This window comes from Balearica regulorum, chromosome 2, assembly GCF_011004875.1.
Source record: "Balearica regulorum gibbericeps isolate bBalReg1 chromosome 2, bBalReg1.pri, whole genome shotgun sequence".
Classification (NCBI taxonomy): domain Eukaryota; kingdom Metazoa; phylum Chordata; class Aves; order Gruiformes; family Gruidae; genus Balearica; species Balearica regulorum.
In genome coordinates this window covers 42762445-42778120 of record NC_046185.1, presented here as the reverse complement: position 1 = coordinate 42778120, position 15676 = coordinate 42762445, and the positions used below count along the sequence as shown (strand labels likewise).

The window sequence follows — 15676 nt, the reverse complement described above, 5'->3', positions numbered from 1 at the left end:
TGCCCTGAAGCCTCCTAACACTTCATGTGGCAGGAGTTGCTGTCTTACTGCTCACTGTTCCCAGGGGAAATGTCAGGTGGGTGGAAAGCTCAGACTGCTGTAACAGACACTGGAGTGTCGGTCAGCGTATGGCTGAACCCTTGTCACAGCATCTTCCACAGGGCAGGCTGGACTGAAATGCCTGGCTCTGGTAGCACACCGGACCTCCTGCAGGATCTATCTTCCCAGAATGTCTGTGGCTGAACTGAGCATGAGGGCACTGATTTTTGATGTCTAATATAGTTTTATAGTTACATTCTCAGTTTTATGCTGCGCCTAGCATTAGATAAAGTGAAACCGATAGCCAATTTTAATGTAATTCCTTGTGAAATGATGAAGTGCAGCACTCCCGATGTGCTTCCTCCTACTTTCAAAGGGCGTGCAGACACTCCTCAGAGAAATGTATTTTTTGTTTGCATGAACTCTGGTGTTCTGAGCTCTAAAACCAGCCTGCCAGGGGCGTCAGTACTGACTTGGTACTTTGGTTACGCAATGAGCCATTACTTCATTCAGAGTCTCTCATGTTAGGACAAATATTGTCTCCTGTTCTTCATTCACCTCTTCCACCACTATTTTGTTTCCATCACAGTCATAAACTGAAACCATAGCACAGCCAGCTAATTTCCTTTTGTTTCCAGTGCCCTGGTGGGTGGTGCTTCTGATCATCCTAAAGTATTCCATCCATACAGCCTTTTATTTTCCAGAATCACCTTGCCTAAATATGGAAAGAATAAGCAAAAGAAAGGGACATGCAATTTCTTTGAGATGTTGTTGACAAATTAATTTAAAAGAGGTCTGTAGTTTCTTCTTTAGTTTCATAATTCTGTATTTAGTATCGCCTACTCATAAATTCTCCTGATCCCCCAAAGAATTACTTGAAATGACTCTAAATATGACTGTCATGCTTTCTTAGTTCCTTTACAAGCTGTTTATACATCATGTATCTTTACAGGAATAAGTTCTTCTATTATTTAGACATAATTTGTCATTCTTTGTTCTACTCTTGAGGTTCCAGAATAATTAAATACCACAGCTTAAATAGAGTACCCCTTCTCCTCTTTCCTAAAAAATCCTCATAATATTATTTCTAGTACTTACTTTTTCTGTAGTCTGACAAAACCTCTAACGTCTGTTTTTCCCTGTGCTGGTTTTGGCTGGGACAGAGTTAATTTTCTTCATAGTAGCTGGTATGGGGCTGTGTTTTGGATTTGTGCTGAAAACAGTGTTGATAACACACACAGGGATGTTTTCGTTACTGCTGAGCCATGCTCACACAGAGCCAAGGCCTCTTCTGCTCCTCACCCCACCCCACCAGCGAGCAGGCTGGGGGTGCACAAGGAGTTGGGAGGGGACACAGCCGGGACAGCTGACCCCAACTGACCAAAGGGATATTCCATACCATATGATGTCGTGTTCAGCATATCAAGCTGGGGGAAGAAGAAGGAAGCAGGGAGACATTGGGAGTGATGGTGTTTGTCTTCCCAAGTCACCATTACGCGTGATGGGACCCTGCTTTCCTGGAGATGGCTGAACACCTGCCTGCCCATGGGAAGTGGGGAATGAATTCCTTGTTTTGCTTTGTTTGTGTGTGTGGCTTTTGCTTTACCTCTTAAACTGCCTTTATCTCAACCCACGAGTTTTCTCACTATTACTCTTCCAATTCTCTCCCCCATCCCACGGTGCAGGAGCGAGCGAGCAGCTGCATGGGGCTCAGCTGCTGGCTGGCTTTAAACCACAACACTCTCTTTTATATATCTGTATCTCCATCCATATTTGATATCTATATCCAGCATTGTCTTATTCCTCCTGGCTGGTATATCCCTCTGGTTTATTTTCTCTGTCTTGTAAATGTGCTCTGATCTCTCGTCTGTGTGCTTGTCAGGTTAGGTTTTATTTTGTATTTTGCTTTACCACAGGGTTTGGAGTTTTTCTGCTTTAACCTAATTCATTATGTATTTTATTTTCTAAACATCCTGAGAAATGTGCCTGTCTGTGGAAGAGGCAGCCCAAGGGAAAGGAGAATGGGCTCCATCATCCTACACCACCCCAGCAGGCAGGGTGTCCCATGGCAGAGGTGACACCAGGACCTTCCAAAGGAGCGGAGCTGCCCGGGGCCCACCGTGCACAGCTGCAGGGTGATATTTCTGGGAGCCCAAATCAAATAATGCACATTGTCTTGGAGCCCTGAGCTTCAAGCTGTAACTGAGACATTTAATACAGACAAGATAAAATCTCTGTAGTTAGGCTTATGTCTTGTTTATTTGGGGGCTGGTATTACTTACACTTGCTACCCACAGAGGTATCAGCATGACAACAGAGACTGGTTGAATACGCATGATTCACCGTTAGACTGCTTTTTGTATCCTTATCACATCAGAGGTACAAACTGATTTGTTTATATTGTCATTGCAAACCATTGCTAAATTGATTTATGTTCTACTTTCTTCTTTAACGAGTTTTCTTCCAGAGATTTCTTTTGATATTTCTTCTCAAGCATGAAGCAAGGCAGAAGTTTCAGATATATGTCTTTTCTGATCTGTGACTGTCACTTCCAGACATCATCTAATAAAATAAGGATGCATTAAACCACTTTATTTTTCTGTATTTATGTTTTATTGTCAGGAATAGTCATCCTGTTTGACTGCAAATTCTCTTCTTTGTGCTAACTGTGCTACCTTTTTTATTATTTATTGGTCTTATTTATTCCTCTTTCTTAGGTACTCCAATGACACAATTAATTGCTCCAACAAACAAGGGCTTCACTCTGTAGGTAAAAAAAGTAATTCATACTTACAACTTGTACTTTTTGCTTTTGAAATCAGTGGGAGTTTTTTCACAGGTTTTAGTGAGACCATGGCAAATAAGAACTTCAGACACACACACACGTATAGATATGAATATTATGAATATATATAACACATACACACACATATGGAATTGTCATATTGATTTCAGTAAGACATCTAAGGGTTCTCTGTTACGTGTTGGATTAGGATGCAGACTGGCACACTGGAAATTGAAGATTTTTTCCTTTCTTTTCAGGCTACACAATGTGTTCGGCAAATACAGTCATAGCACAGGCTTCCCTATACTGCTACTCTAACACTGATCTGCAGGATCCACCTTAAGGGCCAGGTATTCAGTCTCCTTGCGTCTACCTAGATTAGCAAATCGAACAGGACAACGGCTGTTCCTTGGCCTTGAGGACAAGGGGTCCTTATATCCATGGGACAGAACTCCTTTCTCCTCCCTCCCCCAGAGCAGGGTAGCTTCATCCATTCTGCCTGATGGGAACAGTCAGCAGCTAATTCTGTCCCCCAGACTGTGCCCAGGAACTGTCTAGGAGGCTGCTAGATGGCTTGGGCCAGAACTGTGCCAGGGACTATGCTGGCATTTAAACAGAAAGGGTGATTGCATCTCAGGATCTGACCCTTCCCCGTCCCGCTTGATTTCCCAGCATAGCTAGTGCCTGGGGCTGTCAGTAGGGATAAACACCACCAACTATGTTGATGTTTGTTGTGCTCATGGCTACCAAGCTAATCCCAAACTTATTTCACATCAGAAAAACAGCTTATACGAAGATGACAATAGCTTTCAACCATTAGTCAAGGATGAAATAAAAAATAAGACATGCAGTATTCTGTATTCCACTTGCTAATGCTCTGAATCACGCCGTCTCTCTTCCGATCAACCATAATCACATTTTAGCTACTCTCTTTCAGTTTAGCTTTGCAGATACTGGTCCCTGTATCTCAACCCTTTCATAAGTCCGTGCATAATGCTTTAATAATTGTATGTAAGAGCCACAATATATATTTGTGAAATTCTACCTACGTCAACCTCCCCTATACTGTTCCTCCTCCTGAGAGCAAGAGGTCCCAGTAGGCACTGCCCAGCTGCCTGGATCATTGGTTAATGCACACTGTTTACACGCAGGTTTGCTAATGGGTAAGGGCAGGATAAATTGCAAGCTGTGCTGTTTGGGATCACTGTAAAAGAGGATAAAGACTGAGAGATGACTGGTGGCCGTAGGGGACACCTTCAGGCTTTATGCAGACCTCCTTGCTAGAAGAAAGTATGTCTTAACTCCTGATCTGCGTATCATCAGGCCAAATGTGTTTTGGCTATTATGGTTTGTACTAAACCTGGCAGAACTTAGCCACTGAGTCAAACCACCATAAAAACAAGTCTGAATGCTGAAGTGTCTTCCTTGTGGTTTTGAAAAGTGTTCAAGACCCCAACACTGGGAAAAAACCAACAAAGCCACAGCAGGGCCAGCGCTGAGACAACCCCAGTGACCGGCAGCAGCACAGATGGCAGCTGCCTGGACAGAGTGTCTTGTCTTTTTGATGTTTTTCTGGTTTCTGTGGACTTTCCAGATACAAGGTTAGGAAAAAAAAAACACCATACATTTCATATTCTAATCATGTTTTAATATGAAATCCTATCCCTCTTTCTAAAGCTACAGTATATTGCTCTAGCATCACCAGAACAGGTTATTACCCTTGCATGGAGCTGATGATGGACTGAAAGCAGGAATTTTCTTCAGATCTAAAATCTCTGCCTTAGACTTCCAAAGCTTTTTCTTTGCATAGACTTCGCTTAGGCCAAATGTTTAGGGATTTGTAGGTTAAAAGAAATTGCTGGTAAAATCACACCGCTGTGAATAATTTTATCATACAGTACAGAGTTTTGCTTTTCCAAACACTGGAAGACTCAAGCAACTAGGGAAATCTTCCCCACTCACAGTTCAAAACCCTTCTTGGCCAGCACCATGATCCAAAAACACATTCCCCCAGGCCTCTCTCAGGGTTGCAAGCCACTGCTGCTAGGAGATACTGAAACATCCTTCTCTCTGTTGAATGGCACATCTCATCCATCGCTATCTCAAATAAAGTACTGCCCTCAAAGCAGTTGGACTCATTATGGTTTTGCATTTACCCTTGTTTTGGGGAATATAGTAATTCATCTTAAATGAAGAACAAAGAATAAATCTACCACTTACGTAAGATTTAACATAACAGAATTAGAAAAAACAAATCATTAGTGTGGGTTTCCAGTAGAAACAGCTTTGCTAATCACTGTGGTAGGACCTGACGTGACACTCTGTCCAGACTGCCCAGTGAGCTGTCTTATGTATGTCTTGAATTACATTCATGTGCCAAAGTCCTAGAAGTCTTAAAGGCTTTAGAGAAACGGCTCAGGAAGAAGGACTAAGGCTTCTTCCTCTCCTCTCCCTTTCCTTCCCTCCTCTCCCTCTTTCAAATTCAGAAGAAATGTGTGACCGTGCCTGATACAGATGCTTACAGAGCATCCTATAGGGCACATACCTGAACCTCACTACTGTTTGATACAGCCACAGTCACACTAATTAAAAACCTGACATGGCAAACTGATGAGTTTTGTTTGGACCTATGTAAAGCTGTATCAAGAGCCCAAAATATACACATTAAACCTCCTATAAAATTGGTAGTTATTATGCTACTGAGGATTTTAAAAAAAAAAAAAAAAGGCAGCAAAACCCCAAACTCCATTAAACAAAACAAATCCATTGAGTTTGTCTCATTAAAAAAAAAGTACATATTAAGTTCGTAAAAAACCACCATCCTTTTTTTTTGTTATTAATCCCCATATAGTAGCAACATAAAGGATAATTTCTCTTCATGTTACTTTATCATATAGGTACCTTTTGCTAAAACCACTGCTAAAAACAATCACATTATGAAATATAAAGTCATGCTAAGGTAAAAATGTTGATAACAAAAACAACAATGTTGTAATAACAGACATTAAAATAACACTAATGGAAAAATTTATAAGAGTAATGGCCTATCAAATGCTGCCTCAAACTCTCCCTATAAACTGACTTCTTTTTTTTTTCTGAAACAGACAGTAAACATAGTTCAGAGTGATAAACTCTTTCCGTGATTCAGATTGCCTGATTCTGTATCTCTTGCTTGGAAAAAAAAGTAGGAAGTCTTTTGATGTTTAGCTAAAATAGATAGAAACTGTATATACAGCAAACCCTTGTGATGTTAAATGGAAAAACAGTTCAACAAAAAACATCAAAATTTCACTCCCTGTGACTTTCCTGTTACATTCCCACCCCAAAAGAAGGTCATCTCATCTCTTGTCCTGTCTAGAAGCAGCCTCAGATAAAGGCCAAGAGAAATAAAAATGAGGAGGAATATAATTTCTCAAGACCCAGACCAAATGCTTGCACCTCCTACTTAAAGTCTGTGGCAACTAGAGGTTAAGGAAGGTACGAACTTATCTGGAATAGAAAATATAACTCAGACATTTTATAGAAAGAAGAAAATCATCTGTGAGTACAGTGACTTTGACTATAAAAACAAATACATTTAAATAAGTCTATTAAAGAATTAAAACTTCTCCCTTAAAATATCACAAGCTCTAGCAATTAATTAATTTGAAGGCTTCTTAGGATAAAATATTTCAACATATTAAAACATATTAGTCAACTTTCTGATGTTCATGAAATCTTTCTAATAAAGCTTTTAGCATGTTTCCTGGTGTTTTTTCATGTCTGTCTCTTAGAGTCTGACCTGCAATTTTTGCCTGTTAAGAAATGAAAAAAGAAAAAAAAACCCCACATCTGGTAGTTGCAGGAACTTCGGTCTTTATATTCATGACATACGCAGGTAAAATACATCATCTAAAAGGCTTTAGGATTTATTCTCTAATCTGGAAATGCAGTTATACAGGCAAGTTTTGGAGAGACAACCCACCTAAGAAACTAATTTTGTAGAATTTCACTTCTAGCTACCAACGTGTTGCTGTATATTTGACAATAGCTTAATTCCTCCAAAGAAGTTTGCCCATACAGAGCTCAAGTAGGACTGGTGTTTATATCCAGTTCATTCTCAATGATGGTTATGTACATGAAATCTTCCCTGTATCATAAAAACAGCAAGGGATATGGAATAAGTAATTAGGAGATATTGGAAATGCAGCAAACATGAAGTACCAGGAAACAAAGAAAAACTAAAGAGGGAGGAATACCTCTCTGAAATGTTCAGCTATATATAAGGAATTTTCTGCACTTTAGTAGTTGCAGACAAAAAGCAGTTAGAGGCTGTTTCACAGCACAAACAGTCTGATTCACATCAGACCATAAAAAAATCTGTTATTGATAATGAATTCTTTTCCTTTGAATTTATGAATGAAAAAAATGTGATTTTCATCAAATATTTCACCTCTGCATCTTTGCTGGCTTTGTACTGAAGGCAAGAGGTCTTGCAGAATGGGAAACTAGATCCTTCATGGTTTATACTTTTATACATACACGGCAAGTATTTTATCATGCTGAACACAAGTTATATCTTTTGAAGGCTCTCCTGCAAGAATAAAAACAATTTAACAATACATTGTTTAACTTACATTATTTCTAGGATGTCATCCAACATCATGTTTTCTCTGGTGGCAAACCAGGTTTAGTAAGTCCCCAGCCCTTGGTCCCATGTCCCTATCATGTGCCCCTTTGCTTTTGGCAGTCCTGATGAGAAACTGTGCTCAGAAGTAGATCAAGGAACTGGTATTTAGAAGCACTGAAAAATCAAGGTGTGTGGAAAGAGGATGGAAAGGAAATTTTTTGCATATACCTTAGATAATATGTAATGTTAATAAAAAAGACACATAGCAAAGAGCACTGCTATGCTTTATGTTGATAATGCTGTATTAATGGCTTCTGGAAAGCTATGCTCTGTTAGCAGTTGTGAGCAATAGAACACCATAGATTTCCAAAGCCATTAGAAGTTACACCATTTCTGTAGTGATAAATAAACTCAATTTGGGATAGGATGCGAGAGCCACTTGGCAAAGAGATCCAAAACTTTCAATAGATATTTCTGTGAAAACGTTATTCCTGAGTCCCATGCTCAATTATGGTCAACGGCAAATCAAATGCTGGCAATTACAAGAAAATAAACAGAAAACAAAACAGAATATATATAATTCAAATTTATCTGGGGAACTTCCATAGCAGACATGGTGTATTCTTATTTTTTTCCTTAGCCTTGGTTAGCTACGGTTGGCCACAGCTGCAGAGACTGGGATAACAGCCCCTTTGGTTTGTCTCTTTACGTTTCTCTTTTCTTACCAGAATTACTGTAGGTACATATTTATCTGTGAGTTACATAAAAATATTTTAATTTTAAATATTTCTTACTTAACATTCTCTCATACAATGAGAAATGTGAAATTACCAGCTATGGAGTGACAGAGCCCGTGCTCTGGCTGGATAAGCCAGATGGCTCCACGGTGAGTGATGGACCATCTGGCATTTCTTCCACCCCACGAAGCTTCTCACCTGTCAAGAATATAAAATGTTATAATAACAATTTTACACCAGCTGATTTTTGAGGTAACAAAACCTCCTGATGGACCTATCCGGGTAACATGGCCTGGATAGTAACTGGTGGTATGGCAGGAGTGTGACTGGAAACAGCCCATGCGGACAGGACACCCAAAACTGCCTGGTCTGAGAGGAGGTTACTCCAGAACAGAATTAAATGGGGAAAGCAATAATGACAATATCTATTTACAATAGGCATCCGCTGGATTAAGCAGCAACCAGGGGATTACCAAGAGGCTTTTGAGAAAAGAGTCAGCTTGAGAAGAAGTATAGAAGATGGAAGGAAACTTGTGACTGTGGGGTGAGACCTGGGAGTGGGAAGGTGCTCAGCACAGCAGTCAGACCCCTGCCTCGGGTGCTGCAGGAATCACCCCGCTGCCATTGCACCCCATCTCGGCCTGACGCGGCATCGAGCAGGGCTGACAGTACAGGGTGCAGCAGCAGCAGGAGCCACAGCTCAGGGAGCGTGCAGGAACTCGTGGGGTACCTTCTCGCCACACACAAAGGCAGAGCAGCACCATCTCCAGCGGGAGAACATGCATGGGCAAAAGAGGAGGGGTGCACTTGTCACCTCCCCCCCATCCTGTGAGAGAGGGGTGCACACACATGAGCCTGCTTCTGTGGGATTAGAAATGGTGGGGATTAGGGTGTTTAGAAACTTGTAGGTGCTTTTTAACATCTTGCAAGTGGTTTGTATTCTGGTTTACCTGTTGGCCTGCTGATATGGATCCAGAATGTGAAGTTCACTGACTGCTGGCTAATTACATGTCATTAATAAATCACTAAACCATTTTGATCCTGATTTGAGCTAAACCACATAAATCGAGCAAGTCTTCCCTGCCACACTGCCTTGAGTTAAAAAAGTCGTATTCTATTAAAAAAGCAGTAAGCAATTAGCTTAAGTACCTCTGAATCACACTCAAGTTACAACAGCTGTTTAACGCTGATGATTGACTACTTCATTTCCTAGCATAAATGTAGTTAAAAACCAACAAGCTTCTTCCTGATCTTCTAATTATATCGCTCTTCATCTCAACGAAAGTTGCTGGTTTGGTGCATTCCTGTGCCATTCCTCTCTACATGTGGTCATCCTTTAATATGAGCTTGTAATAGAGAAAGGAAATCTCTTATTTGTAAATTATATTTCAGTAGGTAGTCTCTCCTCACATACATCAGAGTTATTTGCAGCCAAATCATTGAATAGGGGGAAATACCTCCCAGATGAACAAACTGTCTATAGTTTCTCATAGTCATATGCTATATCTAAGGAAATTAAAAATACTTGATGGGCTAAGAGAGTGCAGAAAGAGCAGAATGAAATAAAAGTTTCCCATTCAGTGAAAACATTGAAAATAAAAATGCAGCTAAAGCTTTTGGATCCTCAAATATGAACTAGGAAGCAAGACGGTTCAATGATTAATTCCAGAGAAATAACATATCCCCTAGAATTTTACTGAAAATACTAATCGTGAAACACAGCAAATAAATTTAAAACCATGTAATCCAAATATATAATCTATCTGCAGGTCAGGACCTCAGCAGGAACAAGTTCAGTGTCAGAGGAAAACACCTGTATGGAAGACCTTTTTTTTATGGAACCACTAACATTAAGCTGCTTTAATGCAGACAGGCAAGGGCATGCCCCTAATTTGCCACCCTGTTTCTTAGGAGGCTAGATCCGTTAGACTAGCTTTGTTACCTTGCAGTTACTTCAACCAGTATGATCTTGTTTTGTGGTCAGTGGTGGCTGTCGAGGTGAAAAATTAATCACTTCTATAAGCTCTTGCCCATGGCCATGACCTTTGATTTGTCTTTCTTTGACACCAACTTTTTGGCCTGAAAGCACAATAAATCTCCACAAAAGTCTTGCATTCTTTGCACAAAATTGCTACCCACTCTTTAGATTAGAAATGATCTCTTCACTCAGTATGTACATACTACTTAGTATAATGGGCCTATGACTAGGGCTCTTATACAATGCCAAAAGGTCCACACACTTGCAAGCAAAAATTAATAAGCAACAGAGAAACATAAAGTTATTATTTTCAAAGCTGCACTGAAAAAGACAGCTGTAATGAAGCGCTTTAAAACTTTCTTATAGGAATAGTCACAAAAGGCTGCATCTATAAGAACTAGCCCAATTGAAAGAGAAATATCTTTTAAGTTAAAGAGGAATTAAAGCTACACATCTTTAAATTAATTTTTTTAAGATGTCCTCAATGTGTTCACAGTCTCAGGATGTGGTCTCCTCTGGCTTAAACTACATCAGCAGCACTTCCAAGAGCGCAAATTAATAGTGGTCACTTGTAAAATAAATGGTCTGATCCATTATCTAGGACTATGTAACTGGAAACGATTTAATTGCATGTGCTACCATACCAAAAAAACCAAAACAAACCCCCAAAAGAATATAAAAAGTTAAAGTAAAGAGTACAATGAGGAGAAACAGAAGTATTAGGTTAACTGTCTGATAACTGGCAAGACCAAACAGGTACTGTTCCAATTAATTATGGTTCCCATGGGATTCAAAGGTGCTCTGAAGACAGCAGGCACTGACAGTAGTCATTTGGGCTGTGAAGACATACGGAACCAGGGAACAATCAAATCCATGGCACAAGCCTTGTAAAAGTTATCTGTTATCTTTCTAGTCTTTCTGGCTTTTGCCTCCAAACATGAGCTAGAAGATTCTTTATGTAGGAATTAAAGGTACCGGCAATAACTGACGGGACTCCCCAGTGGTGCAACAAAACAGTTACCTGTTCTGTGGGAATTTCTCCCCTCTAGTGAAATGTCACGTATGCTTATTTCACCTGGTTTATACAGAAAAGACACTACCACCACCACGCTAAAAAACCCCCACAAACACACACACACAAAAAAAACCCCAAACCAAACCAAAAGAAAACAGAACAACAACAAAAAACCCAGAGCCCTTCACTGTATAAAAATAAGAGCAATTAAAATTCATTTTCTGTCCTGGAATCAAAGGACATGGAGCTGTGACCAAAGCACCTCTTTATTTCTATTTTTTTCAATAGACTTCCTCTTAAACACTTGAGCTTTGCTTCTGTGAAAGTGAAATAATGACTGTTTAACAGTGTTACTGTATCACTGTAACTGCAAATGCCCAACAAACCATAACAGCTAAGGCAACCACAGTGATTACAAGAACCTGCATCTCCCATAGATTTGTCTAATGACATAGTCTGTGTACAGCTACAGCATAATTAGAGGATTCTGCCCATTACCAGAGAGCTGAGACTTAAAATGTCTTTAAGAAGGCAATTAGGGGATCAAAAATGCACCATATAGTAAGTAACAGACCTAAATAACGTGCCTGGATATCATGTTTGTTTTATGTGCTTTTAAACATTCATTTGGCTCATCAACCATTTAAAGAAAATATCGAATCTAGCTGGGAGGGCTTCACAGACTTCAAAATAAAAGAAAAAAAATGTTATGTGCTGAACAAGAATTAGAAGTGCAAGGTTTTGGGGACTATAAAAGTTTAATTCTCACTGAGACAATGTTGCCACATAAAATTACCTTCTCATATGCCCGATCACTCATATCCAAGTGTCAAAGGGGACTTTGGCACAGAAAAAGAAAATCTCTCACAGATGGTCACAAAATCGACTGTCAAACTACCTTGACCTTATGATTTGCATTTGCTCAGTGGGCTCCAGTCTTTACAAAAAGAGTGAAAAGGAGATAATACTGAGATGCCTCTAGTTCTGCAAGTCATGAAAAATATTTTATTATCTGGTCGTTTATACATTGGCAAATAGCCTTTTAGAGGACTGGAGAGCCAATTGTACATCCTTCTGTGTACATCTGCAACTGAAGAACTGTTATTTCCTCCCGTTCTTCCTGTTCATCAGAGACTATTTTCAAGTTAAAAGAAAAAAACCCTTACTTACCATGCCATAATTTTCCATTGAAGTTCCACAAATATGCCACCATTTGCCACCTTCTGTCCACAGTTCATTGGAATAATGTCCCTTTAAGCCACCTTTTCTCTTGTGAATGCGAAGCAAAAGACTGAAACGGTACAGAACAACAGGCAGAAAAACCTCAGGTACAAAGAGCATTACAACTGGCATTTGGATCAGCCACAACCAGTGCACACATTGCAGAAAGTCATCCAGATACTTCAGCTGAATCTATTCTTCTGATATAAAAATTGCAGAGATTAGAGGTTCTCATGTATGGCATTCAGATCTCCATATCCCTTCCTAATAAGAGAGAATACAGTACATTGAGTTAATCACTCTCAGATATTTCTCTCAGCTTATCCACTACATAAACATGATAGAACTACTTGTCTTTTGTAACACGTTAACTTAGAAAATTTTACCATATTTAAATATTGTTCTTAAACTTATCATCTGCTTATAAACCAAGATGTTGATAAACTATTTGGTTTTTTATTATATTCAGATACATATATAATCAGATAACTTCCTCCAAGAAAACAGTGAAGGTTCTTTTCTATAAGTTCTTACATAAACATATAACAAACCCCAGCTTGATTCAGAAATATTTGCCTTATTTCTCCAGCACTTCTCATACATGGTAAAGGATATGTGCATGTTAAGGCTGGAGCTCAGAATTACATGATCAGGTAACAGTTACTTTGAGAATATCTTCTGTTTTATACACATTGCATATATTTGCTTTTGTTTTATTTTTAATAGCTAAGGATGCTATTCTCAGCATCCCTCAACTCATCATTATTTGATCCATATCTGTCATGGAAGTTAGCCTTGAAAAGGGATTTAAAAAGAATGAAATAATTAAGAACTTTAAAGTCAGCTGGGAGGCAAGGTCATGTTCTGAGAAGCACCGGAGGTCTTCACTATCACCTAAGATATAAAAAAAAAATAGCAACAGAGAGGTCCAAGAAGGGCTTTGAAGCTGAGGCCTAGGACAGTGTGTGAGAGCAAGGAGCAGAAAAGAGGTGAGGGGAGTAGAGAAGGAAGCGTTTCTGAACAGGACCTGCCAGAGGAAAGCAAAGGTGGGCAGAGGAGGGCCCGCAGCCTGGGGAGCAGGCTACAGAGCTGCTGGTTGCTTTGGCTTCATTTGTGTGGATCAGGTAAATCATTGCAGGTTCCAGTGGAAGGACAGATAAACTCCACACCAACTCAGTGTGAAGTGGTCATAGAATCATAGAATATCTTGAGTTGGAAGGGACCCGCTTGCTCACTCACTCTTCCATAAGGGAAGCATCACATGAAGCTGGGAGAAGCCACATTCAAAATGAAAAAGGTGACTTCTCATGCAAGCTGATGGACTGGTGCAATTCACTGCTAGATGATGGATCCCGGGGAAAACTGGACAAGTACCATGAGCAGAAATTCACTGTCTTACTAAACAGGCCATATGCCGTCAGCTGCAGATGGCTGGAGAATGGGAGAGTATTAGGAGGCACTCCCACATGTCTAGTCTTACCTGCTGGTGGCTCCTCCTGGGAGGGCTGCAGGGTATTGGGCTTAGATATTATAAAAGAACAGCCATCTTGTTCTTATACAAAAGTAATCTCTGCATTTCACTTGAAATGTAGTATTGTTTCCTTAAGATGAGGAGTATAATAATTTTCAAAATATTTTGCAATTCACAATTCAACTTTTAAACACTCAGCACATGGCTGTTGCTAACCAATGTGTTGAAAGATTTATTATTTTACTGCTTTTTCAGTTTTGAAATATGAAGGTGACGTAACATCCTAATTGCAGATGCAGTTATACCCATACAAGTGCTAGAACCGGTGTAACCTTTCCCTGTATTTCTGAAGTATTTAATTACTATTGTGATAGATGTATCACAAGTCCTGACTAATGACTTATTATTTGGTTATATCAGGTGTAAGATGGTGCATGATTCAGGATACAATTAGGTTTAAGATTTTTGTTTGTAAGTGGACAGAATTTGCTGCTGGACAGTAGTTGTGCTACTGTCACCTGAACGGTCAGTCCTTCTGCCTCCAAACTCCCTTTTGCATGTTTCCTACATGAAACATTTTACAAATCCCGAGGACATCTTGCATCCTCATGAGGCTGTATAGCCTTGTTACCCAAAATCTAGTGATGCAAACAGAACACAGCTGACAAACCGCACAGCACATCACGTGTTGAATGTAGCTAACGTAAAGCCCAGTATCCCAGCTTGTCAAAAGCAAACACCTTGCAGAGGGCCTAAAAGCAGGGCAGGCATGTATGATACACTTCTGAAGAGATCACAAAGTCTGTAATTATTATCTGAGAAATCCTGTCCCAGTGATGAGTAGGAAGGCTTTGTAATGGTCTTCAGAGAGACCTGGATTTCATGCATTTTACAGGTAAATTCTGAATAATCTAATCAGAGCGGAATAGTCCACCACTCAGTGCTTTCTGTAGAAAATCTCTCAAACCTTGTGCATCTTCATATAGAGTCTCTGCAGTGGAGGCAAGGATAAAATCTGATTCTACAGGGCAGCATCCCGTGGTCTGCGCAACATTGCACTTTCCCTTCTCTCCTACCTGCCTCCTTTTCTAAATACCTTCCAACTCGCACAACAGGTCAGGAGGTCTCATCAAATAACAACGGTTTCCTTCACAACGATGGTTTCCTCAGATTAAGTCTGATCCAGTGCCTGAAGCAGGACTCCACAGGAAAGAAGTCTGTGAGCAAAACAGACACAGTCTGTGCCCCTGTACCATGACACATGGCTGCTTCCCCACGCTCCCTTTCTTTCCTTCCTCCCTCCCACCCACCCAACCCCCGCCTCCGGCGCCCCACTCCGACCTTGCCGCCTTTTTGCCTGTTGTCATGTCAACTCCCTCTGCCCGCCCTGTCCCCGTTCTCTCCTCATTTTACGCTCTCCGGTTACTTCTGCTCCACTCGCTACTCCAAGACGCTTTACTCAGGCTTTCCACTCCTGTTTCCCACTCCCGGTTTAGCCAGATTTTTGCTGCAGTATCTTTTGCCGCAGATTTTTGTGGCGATGTCTTTTCCTTCCCTCCTTTCTTCCCCCCCCCCCGACTCTGAACACCCTCAAAATGCAAACAGTCCTCGTAGGGAGTCACTGAAAGCACAAGACGTCATATTACTACGGCTGCCCTTACACAGCCCTACTCTGCAGCTGGGACGCCGGCAGCCAAAGCAGGGTGCTAAACGTTGAAGCCCCAATTCGGGTGCAGCAGCGGCTCCTTGAGCGGAGACCCCGGCACGGCCGCGACGGGCGCCCCCGCCAGGCTGCTCGGCTCGGCTCCACTCGGGCCGCCC

General features: G+C 40.6%; 1 long non-coding RNA gene across 1 annotated transcript; it reads right to left on the bottom strand.

Moving 5' to 3' along the window:
* Window positions 1-7262: 7262 nt before the first annotated feature.
* LOC142600727 (uncharacterized) lies at window positions 7263-15069 on the bottom strand. The gene is made up of 3 exons (XR_012834289.1): window positions 14932-15069; window positions 12334-12454; window positions 7263-8368 (listed from the first exon to the last, which is right to left on the bottom strand). It is a non-coding gene; the product is annotated as an uncharacterized LOC142600727 (long non-coding RNA).
* Between the last annotated feature and the right edge of the window lie 607 nt (window positions 15070-15676).